The following is an 11,281-nucleotide window of genomic DNA, read 5'->3' as shown; positions in this document are numbered from 1 at the left end:
TTTTCTGGTTCCCCATTCCTCTACCAGAAGGAGTATGCTGTTGATCCCCTTTCAATGTCTTTCATGATTTCATAAACATCTGTGAAGTCCCCCCTGCCATTTAGTTGTCTCTTTTCCAGACTGTTTCATTCCCTCTCTTATTGTTCCTCATACAGAAGCACTTTCATACTTTTGATCATCCTTGTTGCCCTTTTCTGAAACTTTTTCAGGCTTTCTACATAATTTTGAGAAAGAAAGACCAGAATTTCAGGCAGAACTGAAGTGATGAGCAAATCATGGACATACAGTTGCATGATGATGACATCCAGTTTTCTCTCTCTTTCTTTCCTGGCAGTTTTTAATACTTGCTTTGCCTCAGACTGTGTACTGATAGCAAGCATGAATAGTTTTCTTGGAGCTATCTATCATAACGCAGAGCTTTTGCTGCTGAAGGAAGCAATCAGCCCATCTTTTTAAATATGACTTTAGGATTGTTTATCTGCCACCTTCATATTTGTCTACATCAAATTTAATCTGTCATTTTATTTCCCACTCAATATAGAAATCTCCTTCTGCATCTCTGCACAATCATCTTTGTTATCCTGAATAAATTTTTAACTTTGTACCATCAGCAAACCTCACTTCCCACCTTCCTTCCATGTCATATATGACAGTGTTGAACAGCGTAAGTTCCAGTACAGGTTTTCTTGCAGGACTCCCCTCGCAATCTCTCTTCACCATGAAGAACAGCCATTTTCTCCCACCCTCTGTTTCCTTTCTTTTAATAAATTATTTATCCACACACAAACCTTCCCTATTGTCACATGGCTTCTTTGCTTTCTTAAAAGCTTTTGGTGAAGGACCTTGCTGAAAGCCTTTTGGAAATTCAAGTAAACAGCATAGCCGGCTTTTCCTTTTTCAATTGCTGTTGACATTTTCAAAGAACTGAAGGTCTGAGAAGGTGATATTCACCTATAAAAGCTATAATGATTATTCCCCAGCAAAAGGGATTGCTGTTACTCCAGACAGGAAAATTTCCCTAGTGAAATAACAATGCATGGAATCCAGCACTGATAAGATGGATAATTTTCCATATGACATATTACTCAGCACTCATTTCCAGAGGAAATCATCCAGGTCAAAAAGTCAGCAGGATTCAAAAGAAGGTTGGGCAACCGCAATCAGAGTTCTCCTGCCTTGTTTTCCACTAGCATAGGAAGGGATATTGAAACTCATGAACCAGGCTTAAATGACTGTCTCAATATAGAAGATCAGGACGAAATCTAATGAAGCTTAGTAGATGATCCCCTTATTTTATGAATATTCCTTCATTTGAACCTGATCTGACAAAAAGAGGCATAAAACTTACAGGGTTCATTAGCAGGAGAATCAGACGCTCATCAAACACTGAGCTGCAGGCCATGGAGCCGTCAGAGGAACTGCATCCTGCTGATCACCAGGCTGCAGCATCACTTGCTTGGCCTGCACATGAGGATAAAGACTAAGACTAAATTATCTGCGAAGCTTTTCAATGACCTATTGATCTTCATTTTTATGCCGACACTTGCATTATAATGTAAGCTATGAGATCTCAAAATATTAATTTAAATTATCCCATTTATAATCCTCATAAAACAACTTGCAGCACTCTAAACCCAGTCTAATATTTGTGCTCGACAGGTTTCTTATATTGGTTTGCCCTTCCCTTCCCACCAATTTGCAGCAGGACAAGATTCTCACACTGTTCAAGCTGAATCTTGTGGTATTTGATGTATTACAGCCAGTACTACATCATTTCTTAATGATAAACATAAAAGCTGATCAGCAGGTTGGGAAATATTTTGGAGCTTTGCAGATATAACATTCTCTTGGGGTTTTTCTTTTTCTTTGTTGTTCCTTTACTCCACAGACCATACTGTAAAAGGTAGTATGATAAATGATGTTTCCACTTTTTCTTTTTGTGTAATATTTTGTATCCAGTGCAAATAATAGCCAAAAGTAAAATATTAACCCTCTAGGTTCCACCTTGCTTCTTAAAAACTTTTGGTCATGATTTCTAGTGCATCTGCGTGACTCCAGGACTGAGCTAGTGAGAGAGCGGGATGCGACAGCTAGCACAGACAGCTCTGAGTTAACTTTGCAATAACTAGATACATCCTCCACTTTACAATGTTGCATAGAAATACCCTAGCACAAAACATTAGCATGCTCACATGCTCACAGGGCTGTGATTTGAAAATTAGCTTGGATAGCTCTCTGATATGTGTCTGTCCACACGTTTGATTCAGAAGGGTATCTACTCCTTAGCACAGAAGCAGGGAAAAAAAAATAGCACAAGGTAATTTTTATTTACTTACCTTTGATTTCCATATGCAGCTGATCACTGTAGTATCTGAGCATATAATTCCAGACAGCTTCATTTCTGAGAGCAATCCCAGTGACACTACATTTTAGCCTGTGTGTCTGCAATTAGATCTGTCTGTGTTACTCTATTTATTGGCTGAATGTGTTTAGCCAAAACATGCGCTACAGATTGTGTACAGATAATGCCAGAAGAGACTACAGAAAAAAATATTCTCAGTTACTTTAAATAAGTGCAGTCAAAGTGCATGCCTGAAAACAGATTATGAAAAGAGTAATTGAGATACTCTTTTAAAGTAATTAAGCAACTAGGAGAGTTAACTCAATTGAAAGACAATATCCTTATTAAGGGAGAACAAGATAAAGGAACATGTTGAAGTGGATGACACTTTCCAGAAAGAATAAACTACTTCTGAAATCTCTAAATTGAATTTCAATTCTTATCCATTTTCTTATCTAAGCTTGTATATGCGTGTCTGGTATGAGTACATGTATTCTGAACTCCATCCTCCCTTAATGTATTGATTTTCCCTCCCACTGGGCTGGCTTGATAATATATTTGTGTTGCTAATATACAGCAAAGGTGCCCCAAGTACATGCTGTTCAGTGAGAACAGCATCATGTTTCTGTTTGGGGGAAAGAAGTCCCCAAACCTTGACTTACCAATACTCGCTGATCTTGCATATTCTGTTGCACTGACACCCTCCTGCTGATTTCCATGGCATAGAAATATGCTTTCACAGTCACAATGGAGCTCATTAACCCAGTAATTGCTTCTTTGCTGGCTGTTTCCCTCATTCAACCTAGATGATTCTGTGATTCTGTGTGTGATTCAGTCTGGTTCTGCACATGGGCAGAGTCTGGGCGAGCATCTGGAGGTGAGGAGGAGGGAGCAACCTGCGGGGACAGATGAGGAGCCAGATGCTCTCCAGTGCCACAGAAGTCCCAGGTGAAAAAAAGGCAGCTGTTCTGATGCCACACCACACATACAATCCACTAGCTCTTCATCACTTCTATTTTTTTTCATCTGTACCTGAATCAATGAGGAAGGCACAAGCAAATTCATGTGTCAGGGAGGTGGTCACAGCTGCCACTTCAGGCTAATGAGCCTGGCTAGCCAGAGGCTTCCTGGCAGTAATGGGGGAAAATGGATTTTGTCAAAAGTGGCCAAGTAGCTCTTACAAGGACCACTCTGCCCAAGGAGACCAGGGAGCAGAAGGCAAGTCAGAGCCTGGCTCTGGGAAGAGATGGCTGCCTCCCTGCAACCAGCACCTCTGCCTTCCCTCGCGTCAGCTCCAGGAGAGCAGCCGTGCCCAGCTCTGCCCAGACAGGCTGACTCCAGCAGCCTGTGAGGAGAGAGCAAGGGAAGTGGCAGTCTCCTTGGGAGCCTTTTCTTGGGTTTTCCTTCCCTCCCTGCCACGCAGCCTGCAGGAGCTTCTCCCCCTTCACGCCGCAGGACTTGAAGGCACTCATCGTCCTGGCCTGCCTGCCTCGTCCCAGCTGACCAGGCTGTGAGACCCAACGGCTGAATATGGCAAAGTCACTGCAACAGCTGGGAAGTGGGTTTTGCCCTGCATGAGGGTTTTCAACAGTAGGACCTACCCAAATCTTTCCTTATACAGAGCTACACCTAAACTCCCCAGAACTCAAGAAAAGTCTCCTTTTCCATAATGGATTTGGAGAGGGCTCACCCAGATGGCCACTGACTAAATACAGTGAGCTGCACATGTAAAAACAAAGGCATGTTTGAACCAAGAAAGAGTCATATTAATAGGTGAATAAAATTGAAGAAAAAAAGCACTATCAAATGCAGTCAGGTGTGGTTCAGGCACTCTGCCTTTTCTTTGTCATCTAAAATATAATACAAAATATTCACATTTAAAAAACTTTGCTTTCCTCTTCTGTAAGTTCCTGATTTCATTTTACCACAGCCTAGGTACAAGATAACTCTGAGTACTTCTTTTTACTAAACTTTCACTCAAATAAAATATTTTTTTTCCTCCTTTATGTCTGGATGTTCTTCATAATGTATTAACTGTATTTTGGTCTTTCATTTAACTTTCATCAATTTTAGCTAAACTGTGCACCCAGAAACCATTGCATCCAAAAGCCAGGATACCTTCCTACTTACTCTATCCCTCCTCTTTTCCCATCACCGTAAATTGATCACTTCACATTATGCAAGATAAACCATAGTAAATTAATTATCCAGTGCTTCTTCCTTTCTGTGTAAATGCACATGTTGACTTACTAGATTAAAGTAATCTGCTTACTGACACCTAAATCGTTGGGTCGTTGGGTATGTGAACTAACATCATTAATTATCTTTACTGACATGAAGCCCATCGGTGCCAAGGACAGTTGGCAGCCAAGGTTTTCTGTGTGTCGTGCTAGGAAGTCAAAAAGGAATATACTTAAGCTCAGGATTTACTTATTTAAATTCAGTGAAAAAAGCATTTTTCTCCACCCGTGACCACACTTTCATTAAATCAGTCCTAATCTTTCAACAATGATGTGAATGCCATTATGCAAATGAGCAACTGCTTTTCAGACTTGCAGGAATGATGGCACCTATACAAAGATTTCTCAGGCTCTTTAATAGTGGCAGTTGCTGAACTTCATAAATATTGTTTTGTAAGTATTACATTCAGTGATAATGATTTTTTCTGTGAGACTGGCCACTTTTAAAGCCATATCTCAAAGATGAGAACTAATGAAATGTTTAATATTCTGGAATAATTCACCTCCATGCATCAGAATGTTCTAAAAAGGCTCCCATCTGATGATGCCTGTAGCCTGCACGGTACGCTCTGCATTTATCACAGTGCTCCAGCTAGTATTAGTATTTAATGACTGTGCACTGATAAGCCGAAACTGGATGAATAGACTGTCTTCCATCTCATTCTGCTTAAGGTGACATGAACTTTCATTTATGTCACAACCGTTTGCAGCTGTTCAGATACACTCTAAAAACGCTGAAAGGAATACTCTATCAATCCGCAAGTGAATGAATGACCATAAGAATGAGTCTGTTGTCTTACTGTCTTTGGATTGCTTTAATAAAAGCATTTGTATTCCAGGAAGGAAGCAAGAATATAATTAATCATTGACACAACTGAATAGGCACATTGTCTAAGTGATTCATTAAGAAGCAATTTCAAGAATATTTATTTTGATGATATACATTTTATAATTCGTTAGCAACACAATAAAGTGAACACTCAGAATAATCCATTTCCTATTTTTATACCTTTGAGTTAAGTATAACTGCATCCTTGCTATCTGTGGCTCTCTGTAAAGCTTTGTGTCTGAAGCAAAATACGAGAACAGTGATTGTGACGGATACAGTTTGTAATACTAGGAACATATTTACAGGTGTGAAGATCTTTTTGTATTGATGACCACAATTCAGACCAGAAAGATGATATGCATGGTGAAATTCAGCCCCACGATTCAGTATCACTGATAACAACTTTGGCAGATAAGTCTAGAACTAAATGAGTGCAACCATGTGCAAGGAGAGATATTTGCAATGTGGGTTTTTTTTTTTCCATACTCCAGTTGCACTTCGCTGTGTGCAAAACATGAGCAGAAGGTGAGAAAGAGCAACGCAGAATTCCCCACACTGCCGTGCCACTCTCCTTTACCCACATTGGAACTAGGGCTGTACTACAGCATCTACGTACGCTATGTGATTTTTCTTTCTTTGAACACTTCAGTATAAAATTTTAGTTTGAAGAGGAGGTTTTTTTGACAAGTATTTGAATAGTATTTCTTAAACTCCATAAGCCTTCATGGCAAGTCTGCTCAGTAGGGCTTATCTTGGTTCTGTTCACTACTAGTGCTTGATGACGTATATTATACATAGTTTCCACCTGCAATTAATCTAACACTGTTTTGTAAAGACATCTTTCTAACACTGAGAATGAGAGCTACAGTGGATGAAATAAGAGTTAAATAACATTGTATGTGTGTCAACTGAAATTGATGCAACTCTGAGCTAGTCCAAACCTCTTTTTAACAAGAGGATGGGTTTCCCCAGCCAAACAGACCTCTTGCACTGTCCAGCACATCTGGTCATTTGGATCTTTCTAAGCAAAGATAATAATTTATTTAAAAGATCTTTATCTATTCTTAATGACAACGCTTGTGAAAATAGCTTGATTGGTAAGGACCGAGACAGAAGGCTTCTGGGAAGAGATGAAGGGCAAGCTGGAAGAAGGTAAAAAAGCAAAATGAGCAGTGAGAATATAGAGTTAAAAATAAGAAGTGTATATCTAAAAACTATTGAAAGCATTACTAAGGTATTTGACATGAAAGCTTAGGCTGGGAATTGCAGATTTCTTCCCTTTTGCTAACAACATCTAGTAGGAGGTTGATGACAACTCAGAACTTCAGCGAGAGAGTATCAGATACTGTTAACAGAAACCATCTCCATGCCTGAAGAGTCTTGAAACATTTGTGATGGAATGCTTTATTCACCTGACTAGAACACAACCTCTTCATTTTCACAGTTGATGTCTTCCATGGTTACATAATGCTTTGAAGAGCTTTCAGATTTACATTCTGTATTTTTAACTTTATATTCTCACTCCTGAGCAGACACCTTACTTGAGGGATGGACTGAACTACAGCTCTGCAGTGATGCAAATGTCATCTCAGTGAAGCACCTGGTCCCGCAGAGCCACGACTCAGCCACATCCCTCCCCTGTGAGAGCAGTTCATCTTTTACCTATCAGTCTCGTGGTTAAAGCACCCATCTGAGCAGCTGGAGGTCTCAATTAATTCAAATCGACCTCTCCTTTTTGCCATACAAGCATTTACCACACTACGTCTGCCAGCTTCTGAACACCTGGACATACTCAGCACCCGTGGGCTCTGAGCGAGGCAGAGATGCCATGGGGCAGTGGTTTTAGCACACAGTACAGCTTTAGTGTTGGCTTCCAGAATAATTGTTTCTGTACTTGGCATTAATCTGTATTTATCCGCAAAGTGGAAACAGCCTTGAGAAAATGCAAGTCTTCCCTCTCCCACGCTGAGTGCCCTAAGCACTGGGCTGTCAACCGACATGGTTTTTGTACCTCTCTTCTTGGCCCACAGAAGTCTTGGAGCTTTCTCTGGTTCCTACATTTGACAACAGCTGAACTTTGTGCAGGGCTCAAACCTTTGAGGATGAGAGAAGCAGCCTCTAAGCCTGTCCTTGGCTCTGCCACGGTCTGGCACAGTGACTGAGTTTAGTGATGGCTATGGCAAGTGCCTTGAGCAGAGCATCTCTGGACCCATGCAGAAACCACAGGAGGTCCCTCTATGAACCTAAAGACAGGAGAGCATTCACTGACTGAATTTAAACATCTCCAGCAGCCGCAGCCACAGACTGGAATTTGCATATTTTTGTTACAGCTAAATCCTGTGTTGGGTACTTCTTCCACCTCTTCCAGATGCTAGTGTCTGAAATGAGCTCAGGTTGGGAAGAGCCAGTTTCCAGAAGGAGAAGTCTCCTTCTCTGTGTTCAGGCTGCTTCCTTCAGGGTGTGAAGTCACTTTGGTCAGGGAACCACATCCCCCACACCTTGCTTATGGAAACCGGGGTGGAGAACCAGCTAAAGTTCTCCAACTTCACTGCAGCTGAGGATACTCAATTCCAAGTCTATTATCTGAAAGCATTTAAAATTGAAAAGATAAAAACTTAAATACCCTATTTAGCACTTTATTTGACAGATGCATTAAAAAAAAAAAAAAGCCTTTTGCCTAAATTAAAACTATTTTATCTGCACCTGACAGGGAATGCTGTTAATTGAATGACATTTTTAAGAAGTTTCCAATCTGAATTTTGCTCAGTTCTGCAGGCTGCGTATGATCTGAACTACAGGATTATGTTGTGTTATGAAATGACTTGGTTGCTGTCTTGCTTGTGAGAGTTAAGAGTAAAAACTAGCTTACTACACAAATGCAATCCTGATTTTTCTTACTTCAGTTGTACCCACAAGTAAAGGGAGGAGAGGTTTCTGTAGGAGAACTCAGCTCTACAAAATTCTGCTGAAACCTTTTCAAAGTACATAAAGAGTTTCATTCTCATTCCAAAATTACTAAGAGCTCCTACACAAGAACCCACTTGCAACTACCTGGGAAGCAGAACATTACATCCATAGAGGAAAAGCACATTGCTTCTTAAAGAGGTAATTCGTCATGTCACCTGCTACCATATCCCCCTGCCTCATAACTTATTTTTATTGACCAAGGAAAATGCAGGGAAGGAAAAATGCAGTAGGGATTTATTAAACATTAAAAAAGCATAAGAAAATATAAAAAATCTCCCACTTAAACACAATTATTGATAACTTGTCCTAGAGTACAGCATGATGTAAGAAACACTATTACTTTACTTCAGAGATAATGGAGAAGGCAACCATCTGATGTTCTAAGTCAGTCCCTCCTTAAGCGGTTACTGAGGAAATAGATGGGGCTGTTTTCTAGACAGAGAAATCATACACTGGCTTTTTTCTTCCTCTGTCTGGGGGAAATCACTGGCACACCCAAGGGAAGGTCTGGTGCCAGGACTCTGGGGGCATTTTGGGCTGCCAGCTCGGGTAACCCTTCCTTGACTGCAGCAACACTACAAGCGGCGTCTGGAGGCAGGGCTGTTGAGAAGCTGACAGCAAGGCAATCTGCAGGTTTTATGGAGCTGTCAGACTTCTCATAGGATGGATCATGCCCAGAGATAGGTGCACCTAAGGTGCTCCCATAAATCTAATAGCAGATATGAGAACAGCGCTGTTTACAACCAGCCAGAAACTCACAGCTGAAGAGTGGGACTGGCCCAAAGATGCCAGTTCAGGTGCTCAGGCCCCTGCGCAGCCCAACTGGAACAGATCTTGCTCTTCCTGCTGGCCCTGGCTGGCTCCTCGGCCAGGTGCCTTCCCACCCTCTGTGCAGAGCGTTTGCCACAGCTGAGACTCTCCCTCTACCCAGGGCCACAAAGTCTCCTAGAGCTTTTCAGGTCTCTTATTGGATTTCTGAGTCTTGCTGCAGGCTCACTTGTAGGCCTACCTTTAAGTATGACCTTTATATCTTGCCATACTGCTGCAAAGAATAATATTGATTATAATTTGGGTTTACATTCATTATATTATTTAACCTTTTGAAAACAGTCATTCTATATAAGTACTACAAGCAGTTTTAGATATATCAAAGAGTAGTCCAGTCACTCAAGGGGCTGATTCAAAGCATGCTGGGCAGTGCTAGTCTCTCCGCAGCACGTGGTGGCTTTGCTATTCTATTATTGCCTCCCTTGGATCTCTCATGAAGGCCTGATTTTCAAGGTTAGATTGAGAAGGTCATTTGTAGTCTCAGTCTTATAGATCTAGAGAATACTGGATGTGGAGTTGATTGAATCAAAATAAAAATTATTGTAGGAGAACTGTTCCTTGGTGATCTATATGTCTCTGGACAATTATTTTAGTTGCTTCCAACTAAGTACAACTCAAAAATTGTCTTAGAGATACGCCATCAAAATTTACTTGCTTCTTTTATGATTATTAGGAAGAATGTGTTTTAATTGAAATAATAGTGGAATAATGTAATCTCAATAGATAAGTAAATAAAAATACCTTAGCACCCTTCTTTTATTATGTATTTCCCCATCCTTTTGCTAATATCCCAATGAAAACTAAATATAGTGGGTAAATTTATGTTTAATGCAGCTGGGGACAAATCTGAGTAAGTGGTTGGGTTCTTTCAACTCCACCCAAGTACAAAGAAGGGAAAAAAAAGTAAATCAGCCTCAGATTTGCCAGTATAGAAATCTCTCAAATTATACTGTTAAACAAGTTGCAAAATACCATATGCAAAGCATGTCTGAAAGGTTTCTGGAGCTACACTGCAAACCCCTTTAAATGTTTAACAAGAACTATAAGACATACTTGATTAGATTTATAAAAATACTTTTTTTCTCTCAAAAATAATAAATATAAGTGCTGCAATCTGATAGTGAAGTTTTGAGTATATATAACTCAGGATAGCTTTGGGTTAAACTGCTCTGGCTTTTTGCTTTATCAAGTTTTAGGAGAATCAATTCTTAAAAAAAGTTATGTGTCTTTCATGGTAAACATGGAGCTAGAAATCTGTGAAAATTACGACCCCCCCACTTGGGAAAGCAAGTTCACAAAGGTGTTAACAAAAGCCCTAATCCCTCTATCTAGAGCCCAACAGGTTGCTCCCTCCTTCTGGAGAGGTTCACATCAGTGCGTCGCCCTGCATCGTCCTGCCGTGCGATGAGTGTCGGCCTTGCCGTGGGACCTCAGAACTGGCTGCCAGCAGCACACGAGGTTCTCCACACTCACTATTTTAAAAGATACTATTGCTCACGCTCCAGTTATTGAGAATTAGATTCTGTAGTAACAGGAGCTGCACTTTTAATATGCTGTGATTTTTTGTATATTAACAACTTGTAAGTCTGTCTCCTTCCATCAAGAAATTCTCTCTCTCCCAGGCACAAAGTGGTCACCAGAACAAACACATGGCTGAAGGGTTTACATATTGACCCCGTACCAAAACTTGCAACTATTTTCTTGGTGAGGCATATGCTTGTTCTGAAACGAAATAACTGAAAATTGCATATAAATAGATGCACTAGTCATGTAATGAAGGCAACCCTGAAGGCATCTATCTCCCTTCTGAAGAAACGTGCTACTGGGGCAAGTAGGTGGAAGAGCAGAAAACTGAATTTGTATTTCTTCCGACGCAATCTCCCCAGACAACTAACCCGTGGCGGCAGAACCACCGGCGGCTCTCCCCGGCCCTGCGTGCGCCCAGCGCCGCGGGGTTTGCGCCAAGCCCCAGCCAAGCCCCTGCGCTGCAGCCGCACCGGCTCTTCAGGTGCCCAAGTTCAACGGGCCGCACCCCGCGGGCCCCGGCGGCCCCGAGCGGGCTCCGCAGCTAGCAGC

Source organism: Athene cunicularia (assembly GCF_003259725.1).
Source record: "Athene cunicularia isolate RWA chromosome 3 unlocalized genomic scaffold, athCun1 chr3_part1, whole genome shotgun sequence".
Taxonomy (NCBI): Eukaryota; Metazoa; Chordata; class Aves; order Strigiformes; family Strigidae; genus Athene; species Athene cunicularia.
The sequence above is the reverse complement of the archived record's forward strand: the minus strand, read 5'-3'. Positions refer to the sequence as shown.